The sequence below is a fragment of the Saccopteryx bilineata genome, chromosome 1, assembly GCF_036850765.1.
Source record: "Saccopteryx bilineata isolate mSacBil1 chromosome 1, mSacBil1_pri_phased_curated, whole genome shotgun sequence".
Taxonomy (NCBI): Eukaryota; Metazoa; Chordata; class Mammalia; order Chiroptera; family Emballonuridae; genus Saccopteryx; species Saccopteryx bilineata.
Window position 1 is genome coordinate 348,327,661 of NC_089490.1, and position 17,900 is coordinate 348,345,560.

General features: G+C 47.7%; 1 non-coding gene across 1 annotated transcript; it reads right to left on the bottom strand.

Moving 5' to 3' along the window:
- Window positions 1-14,094: 14,094 nt before the first annotated feature.
- Window positions 14,095-14,157, bottom strand: LOC136321122 (U7 small nuclear RNA). Its single transcript, XR_010728416.1, has one exon. It is a non-coding gene; the product is annotated as a U7 small nuclear RNA (small nuclear RNA).
- Between the last annotated feature and the right edge of the window lie 3,743 nt (window positions 14,158-17,900).

Here is a 17,900-nt window from a genome sequence, read left to right on the forward strand (position 1 = left end):
AAGGAGGACAGCCAGAACAGGAGAGGCTGCTAAGCAGGTTATAGCTCATTGTCTGTATGCATTTTTCTATTATTGGATTTCCTAAACTGGTTAAAACTGACAATGCTCTTGCATATGTAGCAGAAGCATTTACTGTATTTTGTCAAACCTTTCGAATTATGGGTATTTCTTACAATCTTTAAAGTCAAGGTATTATTAAAGCATACCCAGCAAATATTTTAAGGTCAATTTAAAAAAATTTAAAAGGGGGGAGTCATATCCTGGAACTCCTATGGGTCTACCATATCATTCTTTTTACTTAAATTTTTTTAAATTTCTTTTGAAGGCTGAAGAACAGGAGACGCCAAATCTTCTCCTGCAAACTTCTACTTTCTTTTATTTGATCCAGCTAATAACACTGTTTTGTCTTTTTCCAAATAGCTCCAGATATACAGAAAAGGTTTATATAGGAGGGTGGGGATCCTCAAACCCCTCAGTGAGATCTTCTGGGCATGGTTTTTTTTTTTGTTTTTTTTTAATTTTTTTACTTTTATTAATTTTTTAGAGAGGAGAGAGAATGAGAGAGAGAGAGAGAGAAGGGGGAGGGAGGAGCAGGAAGCATCAACTCCCATATGTGCCTTGACCAGGCAAGCCCAGGGTTTTGAACCGGCGACCTCAGCATTCCAGGTTGACGCTTTATCCACTGCGCCACCACAGGTCAGGCCTGAGCATGGTTTTTAAGGTACCAAGAGGCAGAAAAAGCCCAATAGAGATCAGGTGAACTACCAACTTTTAGGATATGCCCTTAAAGGCTCCAACACCCCAAAGGGGCCTCATAGGATTCCATCTGGGTCCTGCTTCAATAGTGAATAGGAAGGTCATTGAGCTAAAGCCTACCAGGTTTACATGCCTCTGCTGTGAGGAAAAAGGGACACTGGAAGGTAGGCTTCCCCCTCACTCCTTTAAGGGAGGGTTCAGTCTCTTCCAGCCTTACTCCAGCCACCTATGACCTAACCTTGCCCAGAATGCTGGGGTTTGCCACTGAAGGCTGAAGGTGCCCAGGGCCATCGGCCTCATCTACGATACTGTGGACGAGCCTAGGGTATTTATTCTAAAAAGCAGGTAAACTGATCTCATTTGCACAAGGGCCACTTAACTATGTCTTGCCTGAATAGTCAGGTTTTTTATTCTTCCCTCGAAGATCTCTGTTGTGGGTATTGATAGTCCTATTTTTTGCTGCTTTGTTTAATATATAGTGTTTCCTTTATTCCTCCTACCTCAATGCCCCACTCATATTTCAGGCTGGGACCTACTCCTAATTTAGAGCTCTCTCTCCCCCTTTTGCCAACTTCTATTGTGAATTCACCTTTGCCACCCAGTTTAGTGTATCCCAAGGTTCTCTTTACCATGCCACAGTTGCAGAGCTCCAGGGAAAAGCACCCTGGTCTCATCTCTCCAGGCAGAGGAGAACAGAAACTCCATCTCCACACATGCTGCAGATGGCTTTTCCAGTCTACCTGAATCATTACCAGCTAGAAGCAGTGGTCTTTGGGACTTGGACATGAGCTGCAAAGTATAGAATTGTGACAACAATTCCAGTGCCATGCAGACTTTTCCTGGATGTGGACTTTTTCTGGACTCCTGCTCCTTGTGATAGCTCCTAACGGACTGAACTGGGGTTGGGTTGCATTCGCAGGGATTTGGAATGGTGTTGGTGCCAACTTGGACTTGGTGAACATGTTAAGGACACTACTCTTTTATGGATTCTTGTTGTATTGGCCAAGAGTTTGCTTACAGGCTTTAATCAGATCATTTACAACAAAATGGTGGGATCTTGATAACATTATACGGAGTGAAATAAGTAAATCAGAAAAAAACAAGAACTGCATGATTCCATACATGGGTGGGACATAAAAACGAAACTAAGAGACATGGACAAGAGTGTGGTAGTTATGGGGGGGGAGGGGAGGGGCACAAAGAAAACTAGATAGAAGGTGACGGAGGACAATCTGACTTTGGGTGATGGGTATGCAACATAATTGAATGACAAGATAACCTGGACATGTTTTCTTTGAATATATGTACCCTGATTTATTGATGTCCCCTCATTAAAATTAATAAAAATTTATGTATAAAAAATAAATTTAAAAAAAGGAGGACATGTTAGAAGGACACTTTTTGAGAGAGAACAGAACTTAGAAAAGAACTGTCCTCCCTAAAGGAGGACAATTGTTCACCTTAATAAAGCGTCAACCAGCAACTTCCCTGACCTCCATCTCTCCTCCATCTTTTCTTTCCTCGGGGCCAGGGAACCTTGCCGGGTGGGGTGCGTGCTCTGTACTCAATAAAGCTGTTTGCTATTCCACACTTTGCGGCTTCGGCCCTCTTCCTTCCTTCTCGGTAGGGAAAAATACCTTACATTTTGGTGCCAAAAACCCGGAAGGAGTTAGAAGTCTGCAAGGACCGCTCCTTTCCCCTCCCCTCCGAGAAAGAGCCAGGAGAAAGAACCAGGATCTCCGACCTTACACCTACTTTGGCGCATGGTGCGGTAAGTCCCCTTCCTCCAGCTTTCCTCTCAGTTCTTTCCTCCGAGACTCCCTGTCCGAAACCGTAGCTACGTCAGGGAAGTCTATCTGTCCATCCGAGTGAGCGTGTGCTTGTGGAGACCTCCCCAAGCACACCCACTTTCATCCGTGGCTGGATCTTGAGTTTTTAGGATGCTAATGCTCAGGTCTGACCACTCCGAGAACTGAGGGCAGCTGTTGGGGCACAGGAATCTTCCTCCCTAAGGAAGAAGAAACTGTTCTTCTTCTCCGCTGTGGCCAGGCCACAGAACCCACTGAATTAGCCTCCTGAAGGGACTTTTGGTGTTAACACCCTCACCAATTTAACTATCGCCAAAAAAGCTGGGAACCGATTAGAGATCTCTTACATACATGGCTTCTAATTATTTGTGCACCTGTCCTTAATCTCTGTGCTGCCTGTCCCACCGCACGGGCCTTTTTCTGGCCAGAGAAACCTCACCTAAAACCTCCACTCCTAATCTTTCCTTCTCCGCAGACTCCCAACTCTCTTTCCCTCCTGCCTGACTCCCAGGGGCACCTCTCTCCCTCACTCTTTCTCTCTTTCTCGGGACTTTTTTTTTTTTTCTGAAGCTGGAAACGGGGAGAGACAGTCAGACAGACTCCCGCATGCGCCCGACCGGGATCCACCCGGCATGCCCACCAGGGGCGGCGCTCTTCCCACCAGGGGGCGATGCTCTGCCCCTCCGGGGCATCGCTCTGCCATGACCAGAGCCACTCTAGCGCCTGGGGCAGAGGCCAAGGAGCCATCCCCAGCGCCCGGGCCATCTTTGCTCCAATGGAGCCTTGGCTGCTGGAGGGGAAGAGAGAGACAGAGAGGAAGGGGGGGTGGAGAAGCAAATGGGCGCTTCTCCTATGTACCCTGGCCGGGAATCAAACCCGGGTCCCCCGCACGCCAGGCCGATGCTCTACCACTGAGCCAACCGGCCAGGGCCTCTCTCTCGGGACTTTTTTCTGGTCCCTCTGCGGACCTCTTTTGTGCTCGGGTTTCTCTTCCCTCTGAGAGCCTCCTCCCCTCCCTTTGCAAAAACCTGTTTCTTATTCGCCATCTACTACCTTCTCTTTCTCCTCCCCTGCTGGTCGGGGCCCCTCCCTTCACTGTGAAAAAATAAAAAATAAAAAAAATAAAGCGTCAACCTGGCCTGACCAGGCTGTGGCACAGTGGATAGAGCATCGGACAAGGATACCAAGGATCCAGGTTCGAGACCCCAAGGTCGCCAGCTTGAGTGCAGGCTCATCTGGTTTGAGCAAAAGCTCACCAGCTTGGACCCAAAGTCGCTGGCTCGAGCAAGGGGTTACTCAGTCTGCTGAAGGCCCGCGGTCAAGGCACATATGAGAAAGCAATCAATGAACAACTAAGGTGTTGCAACGCACAATGAAAAACTAATGATTGATGCTTCTCATCTCTCTCTGTTCCTATCTGTCTGTCCCTATCTATCCCTCTCTCTGACTCTCTCTCTGTCTCTGTAAAAATAAATAAATAAATAAATAAATAAATAAATAAATAAATAAAAATAAAACGTCAACCTGGAATGCTGAGGTGGCTGGTTGGAAACCCAGGGCTTGCTGGTCAAGGCACACAGCAGGAGAAGTAACTACTACTAATTGATGCTACCCACTCCTCCCCTTTTTTTCTTTCTCTAAAATCAATTTTTTTAAATCTTTAAAATCAAAAAATAAAATTTAATTAAAAGAAGGAAAGAAAAAGCACAGAGGAGGAAGGAACTGAATGGAAGAGTTCTTGCTTTTTGGAAATGATGGCATTTGAGTTGGGTTGTGGAGGATGAAATAGAAGTTGGCCAAGAAGAAAGAAAAAAGAATTCTAGGCAGTGGAAAGAACAAGTACAATGAAATGAAGAATCTCAGCGGATTCAGACCTGGAAGAATGGGCTGGAACTGCCCTTGTGAAGAGCAAGGTTTAGAGGTCCAATATGTCACAGAAAATTTAGGTCCCAGAGTATTAAAGGGATGCAATTGGTTTCATTTAGCAAACCCCTGGCCCAGAGGGATAGGTGGCTAAGTTGGTCAGCAGCCCACTTCCCGAACTCAGGGTTCAAAAACAGTTCACTCTATTAGGTTGGCCTCTGGAGCAGCAGCAACATCTCTTCCAGGTACACCTGACAGTAAATTATGGGCTGTAGGGAACTACAGGTATAATAAAATTATCTCCAGGCCTGACCTGTGGTGGTGCAATGGGTAAAGCATCAACCTGGAAAGCTGAGGTTGCTGGTTTGAAACCCTGGGCTTGCCGGGTCAAGGCACATGTGAGATTTTATGCTTCCTGCCCCTCCCCTCCATCTTTTCCTCTCTCTCTATTCTCTCTAAACATGAATAAAGTCTTCAAAAAATACTTTTGCCCTGGCCAATTGGCTCAGTGGTAGAGCGTTGGCCTGGCATGCGGAAATCCCGGGTTTGATTCCTGGCCAGGGCACACAGGAGAGGCACCCATCTGCTTCTCCACCCCTCCCCCTCTCCTTCCTCTCTGTCTCTCTCTTCCCCTCCTGCAGCCAAGGCTCCATTGGAGCAAAAGATGGCCCGGGCGCTGGGGATGGCTCCTTGGCCTCTGCCCCGGGCGCTGGAGTGGCTCTGGTCGTGACGGAGCGACGCCCCGGATGGGCAGAGAATCACCCCCTGGTGGGCGTGCCGGGTGGATCCCCGTCGGGCGCATGTGGAGTCTGTCTGACTGCCTCCCCGTTTCCAGCTTCAGAAAAATAGGAAAAAAAATACTTTTAAAAAGTATCTCCAACAAGACCCCAGAGCTCTGCAGACACAGGCTGGTGTGAAGAATAAAAGAGGGAATTCACTGGGCCCAGCCTCACCTTGGGATACCCTGTGTAAGGCCCCAGCAGGCCCTGCTCTCTAAGAGTGAATTCAGACCTGTCCATCCCCAGGAAATGAGAGAAATCAGATGATCTTGGAGAGCCAGACAGGACCTGAAAGTGACAGGTTTGTTGAGGTGAAGATGATGGGTCGCAGGATTTAGAAAGTAGTAAATGCCAGTGATACTCCACGGAATATACCAGGGGTCGGGAACCTATGGCTCGCGAGCCAGATGTGGCTCTTTTGATGGCTGAATCTGGCTCACAGACAAATCTTTAATAAAAAATAATAACGTTAAAAATATAAAACATTCTCTGCCTCACCTGTGGTGGCGTAGTGGATCAAGCATCGACTTGGAATGCTGAGGTCGCCAGTTCAAATCCCTGGGCTTGCCTGGTCAAGGCACATATGGGAGTTGATGTTTCCTGTTCCTCCCTCCCTTCTCTTTCTCTGTGTCTCTCTTCTCTAAAATACATAAATAAAAATAATTTTAAAAATACATATAAAACATTCTCATGTATTACAACCCATTCATTTCCTACCGCTCATGTTCATGGTTGCGGGTGGCTGGAGCCGATCACAGCTGTCCTCCGAGATAACACCAAATTTTTATTGGATAATGCATAACGTTCACTGGTCGTTGTGAGGTCAGGAAGTAAACTTCCCTCCTTTTAATCAAGTAATCAGCTAGCTAATTGCAGAAACCCTTTTGACAAAGAAGATGGCTAAAAGAAAAAAAGATGAGGAGTATCGTACTTTTCAGCAGGAATGGACAGAGGAATTAGCCTTTGTGGAGAGAGCAGGTTCTGCAGTGTGTCTAATATGCAATGATAAAATTGCATCGATGAAACGGTCAAATATAAAGCGGCACTTCGACACACACCATACTACATTTGCATCGAAATATCCAGTGGGGTACAGCAGGAAGAAAGCATGTCAAAAGCTACTGTGCAGAGTGCAAGCTAGTCAGCAGCAACTCTGTGTTTGGACCCAACAAGGTGACTGGAATTCGGCTAGCTTTGCAGGTGCTTTAGCAATTGTGAGAAATAGAAAGCCATTCACAGATGGGGAGTATGCCAAAACATTCATGCTTGATGTTGCCAATGAACTTTTTGACGACTTTTCGGATAAAGACAAGATAATCAAACAAATAAAAGACATGCCTCTGTTGGCAAGAACTGTTCATGATAGTACCATCATGATGGCAAATCAAATTGAGGCAACACAAGTGAAGGACATAAATGCAGCACCATTCTTTTCTCCCGCTTTGGATGAGTCAACAGACGTAAGCCATTTATCCTAGTTCAGCATGATCACAAGGTATACTGTCAGTGACACAGTATGTGAGAAAAGTCTTGCTGTTTTGCTTATGAAAGAGACAACAAGAGGGGAGGATTTATTCAAGTCTTTCACTGAGTTCACTAAAGAAAAAAAATCTACCGATGGATAAACTTATTTCGGTGTGCACTGATGGTGCTCCATGCATAGTGGGGGAAAAACAGAGGATTCGTAGCGCTTCTTCATGAACATGAAAAGAGACCCATCCTAAGTTTTCACTGCATCCTACATCAGGAGGCGCTTTGTGCTCAGATGTGTGGCAAGCAGCTTGGTGAGGTGATGTTGATGGTCATTCGGGTGGTCAACTTTATTGTTGCTGGAGCTTTAAATGGTTCCCAGTTTAAAACACTGCTGGATGAAGTTGGGAATAATTATCCTGGTCTGCTTCTGCACAGCAACGTGCGTTGGTTGTCAAGAGGGAAGGTGCTCAGCCGTTTCGAGACTTGTCTGAGCAAAATCCGGACTTTTCTTGAAATGAAAAATGTCGAGCATCCTGAGTTAGCTAACACTGAGTGGTTCCTGAAGTTCTACTATCTCGTGGACATGACTGAATATCCGAGCCAGCTCAATGTGAAAATGCAAGGCATTGGAAATACAGTCTTATCCCTTCAACAAGCAGTGATTGCATTTGAAAACAAGCTGGAACTCTTCATCACTGACACTGAAACAGGTCATTTACTACACTTGGAAAAACTGGGAGAGTTTAAAGATGCATGCACAGCAAGTGACCCTGCTCAACATCTTGATCTTCAGCAGCTAGCAGGCTTCACATCTAATCTCCTGCAGTCATTCAAAGAGCGCTTTGGAGAATTTTGTGAGTGCACTCGTCTTTTTAAGTTCATCACCCATCCACACGAGTTTGCAGTGGACAGCGCCAACCTGAGTTACATCCCTGGTGTCTCTGCCAGAGATTTTGAGCTACAAGCTGCTGACCTGAAGGCCTCAGACATGTGGGTGAATAAGTTCAAGTCACTGAATGAAGATTTGGAAAGACTTGCACAACAGCAAGTAGAGTTGGCGAGCAAACACAAGTGGGGAGAAATGAAAAAACTTCAACCCGCAGACCAGCTGATTGTCAAAACTTGGAATGCGCTTCCAGTCACATACCACACACTGCAGCGTGTGAGTATTGCTGTACTGACAATGTTTGGCTCTGCGTATGCATGTGAGCAGTCTTTCTCACATCTAAAGAACTATAAGACCAACCTACGATCATGTTTAACGGTTGGAAGTCTCAACGCCTGCACGAAGCTTAACCTCACCACGTATCAACCAGACTACAAAGCCATCAGCAAAACCATGCAGCATCAGAAATCGCATTAATGGTAAGAAGTACTTTATTCATCATTGGTTAGCAACAGCATAACAACGTTATTAAAAAGAATTCAGAGACTTATTGTACTTTAAAAGTGTTGGTCTTACATAAAATGCACACATTTACTTGTATTTAGTATTAAACATATTGTATGGCTCTCACGGAATTACATTTTAAAATATGTGGCATTCATGGCTCTCTCGGCCAAAAATGTTCCCAACCCCTGAAATATACCCTGCTCTGCTTTGAAACCACAATGAACTAAGGTCAATCCCCCATATGTCATTATCTTTGACTCTCATTTATTTTGCACATGTTCCTTTGAAAAACTTTCCTCTTTAGTAGCCCTGGCTCCTATTCAAGGGTCACCTCCTCAAGTGAAACTTCCTACCTCTGCACTGAGTTAAGGCTTCTCTGACCTCAGTTTCAGCCCAAGCCTAACCTGTGTGTTAAAGGAGTGGGTGTTGGGTGGTAACATTCATTAGAAGGCATGTCCAGGACAAGGTCATGGTACCCATGACCATGGAGGCCCATAGCCAACTGGCAACAGTGATGAATACCTTTAATTAAAACTGGTGACTCAGCCTGACCAGACGGTGGCGCAGTGGATAGACCGTCGGACTGGATGTGGAGGACCCAGGTTCGAGACCCCGAGGTCGCCAGCTTGAGCGCGGGCTCATCTGGTTTGAGCAAGGCTCACCAGCTTGGACCCAAGATCGCTGGCTTGAGCAAGGGGTCACTTAGTCTGCTGTAGCCCCCCCCCTTAAGGCACATATGAGAAAGCAATCAATGTACAACCAAGGAACCACAATGAAGAATTGATGTTTCTCATCTCTCTCCATTCCTGTCTGTCTGTCCCTCGTTCTGACTCTCTCTGTCTCTGCCACAAAAACAAAACAAAAAAACTGCAGACTCATCTGCATGACCAGGCAGTGGCACAATGTGTAGAACATCAGACTGGGTTGCAGAGGGCCGAGGTTCAAAACCCCAAAGGCGCCTGACCTGTGGTGGCGCAGTGGGATAAAGCATAGATTTGGAACACTGAAGTTGCCGGTTCGAAACCCCGGGCTTGCCTGGTCAGGGCACATGTGGGAGTTGATGCTTCTTGCTCCTCCCCCCTTCTCTCTCTCTCTCTCCTCTAAAATGAATAAATAAAAATAATTAAAAAAACAAACAAACAAAAACCCCAAAGGCTCCTGGTTTGAGCATGGGCTCATCCAGCTTGAGTGTGGGCTCACCAGCTTGAGCGCAGGGTCACTGGCTTGATCATGGGATCATAGACACAACCCCATAGTCGCTGGCATAGTCGCTGGCTTGAGCAAGGGGTCACTTGCTCTGCGGTAGCCCCCCAGTCAAGGGCACATATGAGAAAGCAATCAATGAACAACTAAGGCACCACAACAAAGAATTGATGCTCATCTCTCTCCCTTCCTGTCTGTCTGTCCCTATCTGTCATTCTCTTGATCACAAAAAAGAAAAAAGAAAAAAAGACTGCTGACTTAAAGGTGCCTAGTTGTCTTAGGTGAGGAGTCACATTGGGGTCAGAGGTTTCTAACCCTTTTATTTATTTGTTTGTTTGTTTTTGAGAGAGAGATAGGAAGGGAAAGAGATAAGAAACATGAACTCATAGTTGCAGCAATTTAGTTTTTTATTGATTGCTTCTCATTCCTGCCTTGGCTGGGGGTGGGGGGAGGGAGGCCTCCAGCCTAGCCAGCTACCCTCTGTTCAAGCCCAACCTTGGGCTTAAGCCCATGACAATGAGATCATGTCTATGATCCCACACTCAAGCAGGTGACCCCATGCTCAAGTTGTCAACCTGGGGTTTTGAACCTGGGTCCTTTGTGTCCCAGTCCGTCGCTCTATCTGTTGCACCACCACCAGGTCAGGCATCATTGTCCCCAATTTTAATAAACTTACTCTCAAAATCACCTGGACTTGGTTCTGGCCGGTGGCTCAGTGGATGGAGTGTCAACCTGGTGTACGGATATCCTCGGTTCAATTCTCAAAGCACACAGGAGAAAAGACCATCTACTTCTCTCCTCCACCCTCTCCCCCTTCTCTCTCTCTCTTCACCTCCTGCAACCTGTGGCTAGATTGGTTCTAGTGTGGCCCTGGCACTTAGGATAACTCCGTTGGCCTAAGGCACTAAAAATAGCTCAGTACTCAAAGCATTGGTCCCAGGTGAATCCTGGTAGGGTGGCGTGCAGGAGTCTGCCTCACTATCTCCCCTCCTCTCACCTAAAAAAAGTAAAATAAAAAGCACCTGGACTTGTGAAGTTTTTCCTGCACAAAGTCAAGAACCCTTATGTTCCCAGCTAGCCTTAAGCACACCTGAAGGACCTCATATCTTATCTAGAAACAGCTCAAAGCAAAACAAAGCTGTGTGTAAAGAGGCCAACATCAGGTCTGGGTTGATAAGTGAACCCAGAGACCTGTTCACTTGGAAACAATAAAGATAAATGTGAAACAGTATGTTCAGAAATCTTATCTAGCCTAACCAGGCAGTGGTGCAGTGGATAGAATCTTGGACTGGGACATGGAGGACCCAGCTTCGAAACCCCGAGGTCGCCAGCTTGAGCGCAGGCTCATCTAGTTTGAGCGAAGCTAACCAGCTTGAGCCCAAGGTCGCTGGCTTGAGCAAGGGGTCACTTGGTCTGCTGTAGCCCCCCACCCCCACCCCATCAAGGCACATATAAGAAAGCAATCAATGAACAACTAAGGTGCCGTAGGGAAGAATTGATGCTTCTCATCTCTTTCCCTTCCTGTCTGTCCCCATCTGTCCCTCTCTCTGTCTCTGTGTGTTTCTGTCACACACACACACACACACACGTCTTATCTGTATCTCTGCTTCTGGGTTGTTATCCCTGTCCACTTACTGATTTAGATTTTCCAGGTAGAAGTTTCAGTCTTATCTATATAATTATTTTAACTCTTTTGTTACCTATATAATTTCAAACAGCAAAGTTTCTCATAGTCTATGATTTTAGAAAACAGTTGCTTGGCAAGAAAGTAGTAGTCACTCAACACAGGGAGTTATGGCAGTTTATAATCGCAGTATGCTCTTGGAAAAAATTTACTGCTGGCTTTATGTGTATTACTCCAGCAGTAAGAGAACTGAGCCGCAGGTGAGTGTGACCCCCATGGAGCGGTGCCTCCAAGTAGCTATGGGGAGTGGAAGCTCTGTGGGAGGAGCATACAGGTAGTGAGCAGTATCTCCTAAACTCAGCTCTAACAACGCTACTCGCCTACTGTAGTAGCTAATGTGTAACTCATACACACCTCGAACACACAAGCCCAAGATCAGAGCCTATTGTCCAACTACTTCACCAGTTTCCCCGCCCGCACAAACCCACCATGGTCCCCAAACCATATCCTCCACCAAGTCCCGGGCCCTTCTTTTGAGACTCTGGTTCTTGGGCTTCTGGGAAATGTAGTTTCTTCAGCGCTCCAACTCCAGAAAAGTTCTAGCCCTGAACTAAGGTTCCCATAAGGCAGTGCGTCGGCCCTTCCGGTTCAATTTAGCACGGCCGCCATGTCTGCCGTGAGGGGGCACCATATTCGGCACCCTAGGTTTAGTGAGAGGGTAACGGAGATGCTGGAGTCCTGGGAGGGGAGGAGGATGGTGGCCACGCTGTGGCTCCTCCTGCCACTTCTCAGACTTCCGCCATTCCAGGACTATGGAGACGCCTCAACCGAAGTAGACTGACAGAGGCCCCAGGGAGCTCACTAGAGTACCCCGGACAGCATCGGAAAACGCGCACAGCCCGAAAGCGCGCAGCTTGACGGCCATTGGGAGGGCCCAGCTGGAAGCGCAGGCGCAAATGCAGGACCTCGCGGCCTCCGTCAACACCAAAGGGCGCTTGCGCAGGCCGAGTGACTAGCGATGGACACCTGGGGGCACTGTAGTTAGCAGGAATAGTAACGGAGTGGTCCCATCTTCTCTCTGTTGTCCTTTCTCTCATGGTTTGCAAAGCAGAGCACCCTTCATTGCCTCTGTTAATTTGATCCTCACAGCAGTCCTTTTACAGATTGGGCAAAGGGTCAGATGAAGTCATATCGCCAGAGTCCTAGTACCATAGAGTTTGAAGGACCAAAGATGGTTCACGATTTACGGACTCTGGCCCCCACTCTGCCTCTGACTTGCTGTGTGACCTTGGGCAATTCTGGTCCCTTGGGGACCTAAGCCTTCTCATTTGTAAATGGAAATACATTGTTGGGAGGATCAAATCAGATGCAGGAGTAAAACTAAATTCCGAAGCAAAATAAGGGCAAAATATTGTAGTCGGGTGATTACAGATTGAGGGGGCCCATTTCCTCATTCTACAAACTGCAAAACTGAGGGCCCCAAAATGGGCAGGAGCTTGTCCCAGGTCTCAGCAATCTGTAAACAACGGCTAAAGCCCAGCCCTCCTGCCCTGGCCAGATAGTTCCGTTGGTTGGAGTGTCATCCTGAGGCACGGGAGGCTGCAGATCCATCCCTGGTTGGGGCATGTACAGAAATGGATTGATGTTTCTGTCTGTCTCTTTTCTGTTCTGTCTCTAAAATCAATCAATAAATAGAATTTAAAAAGTAAAAATAAAAAGCCCGGCCCTCCTGGCTGTGGTCCTGGAGCCTTTCCCTGCATCCCAAGGATCAGTGTCATTATTGGATACAGACTGTACTCTTGAGTGCCTAGTTCCAATCCTTCTTACTTTACCTGGGCCTAATGGAGGAGGGCCTACTCTGCTGAGATGGCTACCAAGAAGTAGGGAGCTAAGAAAGATCTGGGGAATCCTGGAGGAAGGGAACTATACCTGGAGTGTACAGACCCTGCTTCTCAGGACAGTGGCGCAGGTAAGGGAAGGAGCCTAGGTGGGACAGATGTGGGAGTAGTTTTAAGGGGACAGACTATGAAAGGAAAAGAATAGGAGGGCACTGGTCTCTGTTTCTGAATGTGGGAGGAGCTGGGCACTCCTGTCTCCAGCTAGGGCTGCAGCATATGGAGTTGATACCTGGGCTGGTTTGAGTGATGAGGAGAGGAAGTGATGCACACTGAACTGAGGCTGGAGGAGCCACTCCCCTAGTCAGGGTGGAGCAGCCAGGTGGCACCATGGACCATGGGCACACCACACCACCCCGGGATCAGGCAACTGCCCACCAGGGAAGTAAACTTTTCTCTGTCCCTGAAGTAGTGGAGCTAGGCTGTACCCAGATGTTTCTCTCTGGAGTGCATTTAGAAGTTCTGGGGATAGGTGGGACGAGGGCCAGAAGATCCTAAGGTCTGGTTGCAGATGGGGCTTCCTCAGGCGAGTCATGAAAGGCAAGTGTTTGTAGAAATGGAAATCCAGGATCCTCTTCATATCCAGGTATCTAATCCTCTGACTCTTCACTTACCTCTTTTCAGTGGGGGAAAGCGAGGCTAAAGGAGGAAAGGACTCTCTTAAGGACACACAGGAGTTGGGGTAGAACTGAACTAGGATACGGATCTTTCCATTACATGGCAGTGGTCAAACATCTTCATCAAACATTTATAGAGTCTCTAATGTATACTTGGGGAAGAGCTACCTTGGGATAGCAAACAAGCCAGGATTGTAGTCACAACTAGATTTTAACTAGCCTTCCCAGTGACTTAATGCTGTGGCCTTGTATGAGTCACTATCCCTCTCTGAGCATCAAATTGCCTGTAAAGTGTGTGTGTGGAGGGGGTGGGGGTAGGATATCTTATCCAGGACTGGTGTAACTGAATTAAAGAAGTTAGACTTGTTAAGTGCACAGAATAGCACCAGGCACATAGTACAAGCTCAGTAAACATTAGCCACTGTTGTTATTGGTGAACACAGATTGAGGCTAGCTGCGGACAGGGTTCTTCTAGTGCAGGGGTCCCCAAACTTTTTACACAGGGGGCCAGTTCACTGTCCCTCAGACCGTTGGAGGGCCGAACTATAAAAGAAACTATGAACAAATTCCTATGCACACTGCACATATCTTATTTTAAAGTAAAAAAACAAAACGGGAACAAATACAATATTTAAAATAAAGAACAAGTAAGTTTTTAAATTTTTATTTTATTTTATTTTTTTAGGGGCCTTCCGGCAAACACCGGAAGACCTACTAGACAAATTCAAAAAGAGCTGTAAGCACTAGAACAAGTAAATTTAAATCAACAAACTGACCAGTATTTCAATGGGAACTATGGGCCTGCTTTTGGCTAATGAGATAGTCAATGTCCGGTTCCATATTTGTCACTGCTAGCTGTAACAAGTGATATGACACGCTTCTGGAGCCATGACGCATGCATCCAGCATCACCGGAAGTAGTACTGTACGTGAGCGACACTGCGCTTTGTGGTGCAGCCACATACAGTACCCCAGCATCCTGTGCTCCTCTCACTGACCACCAATGAAAGAAGTGCCCCTTCCAGAAGTGCGGTGGGGGCCAGATAAATGGCCTCCGGGGGCCACATGCGGCCTGCGGGCTGTAGTTTGGGGACCCCTGTCCTAGAGCCACACAGGGGCAGAGGTGCTGCAGCCCCAGGTCTGCTCATCTCTCAGACATCTCCACTCTGCCCTGAGAGCCTGTGTTTCTGGAAGTCAAGGGGGAAACCCATGTCCCCACTTCTTCCTCTGGCGCTGGGAACCTGGCAGGGAACAGGCACTTCAAATGTTTACACTGTTTAGGCCCTGGCCGGTTGGCTCAACAGTAGAGCGTCGGCCTGGCATGTGGGGGACACGGGTTCGATTCCCGGCCAGGGCACATAGGAGAGAGGCCCATTTGCTTCGTCACCCCCCCCCCTCCTTCCTCTCTGTCTCTCTCTTCCCCTCCCGCAGCCGAGGCTCCATTGGAGCAAAGATGGCCCGGGTGCTGGGGATGGCTCCTTGGCCTCTGCCCCAGGCGCTGGAGTGGCTCTGGTGTAGGCAGAGCATCGCCCCCTGGTGGGCGTGCCGGGTGGATCCCGGTCGGGGGCATGCGGGAGTCTGTCTGTCTCTCCCCGTTTCCAGCTTAAGAAAAAAAAAAATGTTTACACTGTTTACACCTTCACATGTAACATGATTCCCTTCCCCACTACCTGAGGTCCACAGTGAAGCTGCACATTATAGCCCTGGACAATCAGACCAGGACCTGAGCCTGCACTCTTTCCAGCCCCTTCAGGGTGTGGGGTCATATACAACCCTTCCTCGCTGCAGGGCAGAAATAAAAAAAAAAAAAGTCTGTCAGCAGGGGCTTGGCCTGTGTGTCCCCTGAATAGAGCAAAAGGGACAGGGGACTGAGGAGGAGAGAGAGCCTACCCCGGCCCACCCTGTTTGAAAGTGGAGCTCTGGCTCAGTGCTAATTTCATCTATGGTACAAGCCTCCATAATGAATGTCTGGGTCAAACCCCTTATTTATAGAGAAGGAAAGAGAAGCCCAGAGAGGCCAAGAACTCACCAAGAGCCATAGGGTAAGGTGGGACTGAGGCTGCCTAGCAACTAATTTGGAAGGGGAGAGGCTTGGCTCCATCTCTTCCCCACTGCCACCGCAGTCCTGCTTGGAGCCAGCCCCCAGGGCGGCCACTGGGTGGGCTGTAGTTAGCAAGTGGCAGGGTGGAGATGGGAGTTTGGAAAGGGAAGGGAAGGCACAGTATAGGACCTGGTCAGAAAGCAACCCAGAGTTGACCTGGGGTGGGTGGCCTGGGGAGCTCTCCTTGGTGTGGTGGCTGCTGCAGGATTCTAGGGCCCTATTAATCAGTCTGAGGAGGCAGAGGATGAAAATACCGTGGGCGTACAATCCTGGAGGAGGGGAGCAAACAGATTCAAGAATGAGTCACAGAGCCCAAGCCCTAAATTTAGAAGGTGCTGAAGGAGGCAGCCTCCCCCAAGGGAGCCCTGTGGAGATGCTGCTGAGCCAGGGCCTCAGGGCAGGGGGCAGTGGTTGGCAGTGCCTGCTCATCAGTGCTTTGTGATGAGAAACCAGTCATTTTATGTTGCTGCCAAGGCATGTTACAATATGTCAAATCTTGCTCACATCCAGAGTCTGGACATTTAAATAAGGACCTGAGCTTAGGATCCTGCCACAAGTTCCTGTCTTGCTTTTCTTGGGTGCATTTTTATTTATTTATTTATTTTTTAATATTTTTAAAAAAATTTTATTTATTCATTTTAGAGAGGAGAGGGAGAGACAGAGAGAGAGAAGGGGGGAGGAGCTGGAAGCATCAACTCCCATATGTGCCTTGAGCAGGCAAGCCCAGGGTTTCGAACCGGCGACCTCAGCATTTCCAGGTCGACACTTTATCCACTGCGCCATCACAGGTCAGGCTCTTGGGTGCATTTTTAAATGACCACTCAGAATTAGTGCCACTGCCCCTTCTACCTTATAAGTAATAGGTGCTTCTTGCTGCCTGGATCTTCAACTCCTGCTCTCTCGTGACCTGGGACAGACGACTGCCCTTCCTCCATCCAACCCCCACGTCGTACTCTTTCGCTTCTGGGATCTGTAAATAATAAAACTTGTCACCATTTCCTTTGTGTTAATGTATTGAAACTGCCTTCAATCAAAAAGGCCCCGGAGTTTTCACTTCTCCAAAGTGGGAGCTCTGATGCTGAGGGAGCTATCTACCAACCCAGTGTGGGTGGCTTGTGCCGCCTCATTCAGCAGGTCATAGCTGCATACTCTACACTAGCTCTGAGTTTTCCAACCCAGGCCCCATGGAAGCAGAGCCTGTCCTAGGGCCATTCCAGGTGTGGATTTTGCCCCAGAATGAACCCTGACCCAAGGAAGACCCTTCAGCCTCATTCTTAGAGCCCCTGTAGAGCCTTTCCCACACCAGCCATTTGCCTGGTCCTGGGAACCCCTGGAGTGTGAACATCTCAGTACTATCCTCCCTACTGACTGGTCATGGCCCTGTGTCCTGTGCTGTCCTAGCACAGTTGTCAGACACTGAGGAGGGGTCCTGCGTGTACAAGGAACCATTAAGTGGAGACCTCTCAAAGGAGATCCTTCCCGGCCTTTGACAGCTGTTTAGTATTGGGGGGAGGGGAGGAGGGACAAATATAGTGCCCCCTCTGCTTTATGCTCAACTCCCAGGCTCCAGGTAAACTCAGGCTGTTTTGTTTCCCCCAAGTCAGGAGAAGAGGGAGGTACTGCCTCCAGGTTAAGGATCAAAGACATAAGAAAGAGCCCAACGTGGGCATAGATGCTGTCACCAACCTCATTTAAAAAAAAAATTTTTTTTTAAATATTTTATTTATTGATTTTTTAGAGAGAGAGGAGTGAGAGAGAGAGACAGAGAGAGAGAGAAGGGAGAGGAGCAGGAAGCATCAACTCCCATATGTGCCTTGACCAGGCAAGCCCAAGGTTTTGAACCGGCGACCTCAGTGTTCCAGGTCAACGCTCTATCCCACTGCGCCACCACAGTTCAGGCCACCAACCTCATTTTTAATGAGAAATCTTCATGCCTGGGTGTGATTTTTAGTATGCTAATTAAGGAAAGTTTTCCAAAAAGTCTACTGGGAAAGGGTTTCAGAGCCATCTTGGATCTTTCCAAAGCAAACCGGTTTCTTAGTGTGGCCCTTGGGTTACATATCTGGCTCCTGGAGACAGGCTTTGCTGTCCTCCTTGGAATTTCTGTTTTCCCTTAATGAGTTCAACCTGCTTATGTCAGAGGATATGTTGGGAAGAACACAAAAAAATTAATGCAAGGTTAAAGATTACTAATATAGCCTGACCTGCAGTGGCTCAGTGGGATAACGCGTCAACCTGGAACTCTGAGGTTGCCATTTGAAGCTCTGGGCTTGCCTGGTCAAGGCACATATGGGGAGTTGATGCTTCCTGCTCCTGCCCCCTTCTCTCTGTCTCTCTCTCCCCTCTCTAAAAATTGAGTAAATAAAGTCTTTAAAAAAATTACTGATAT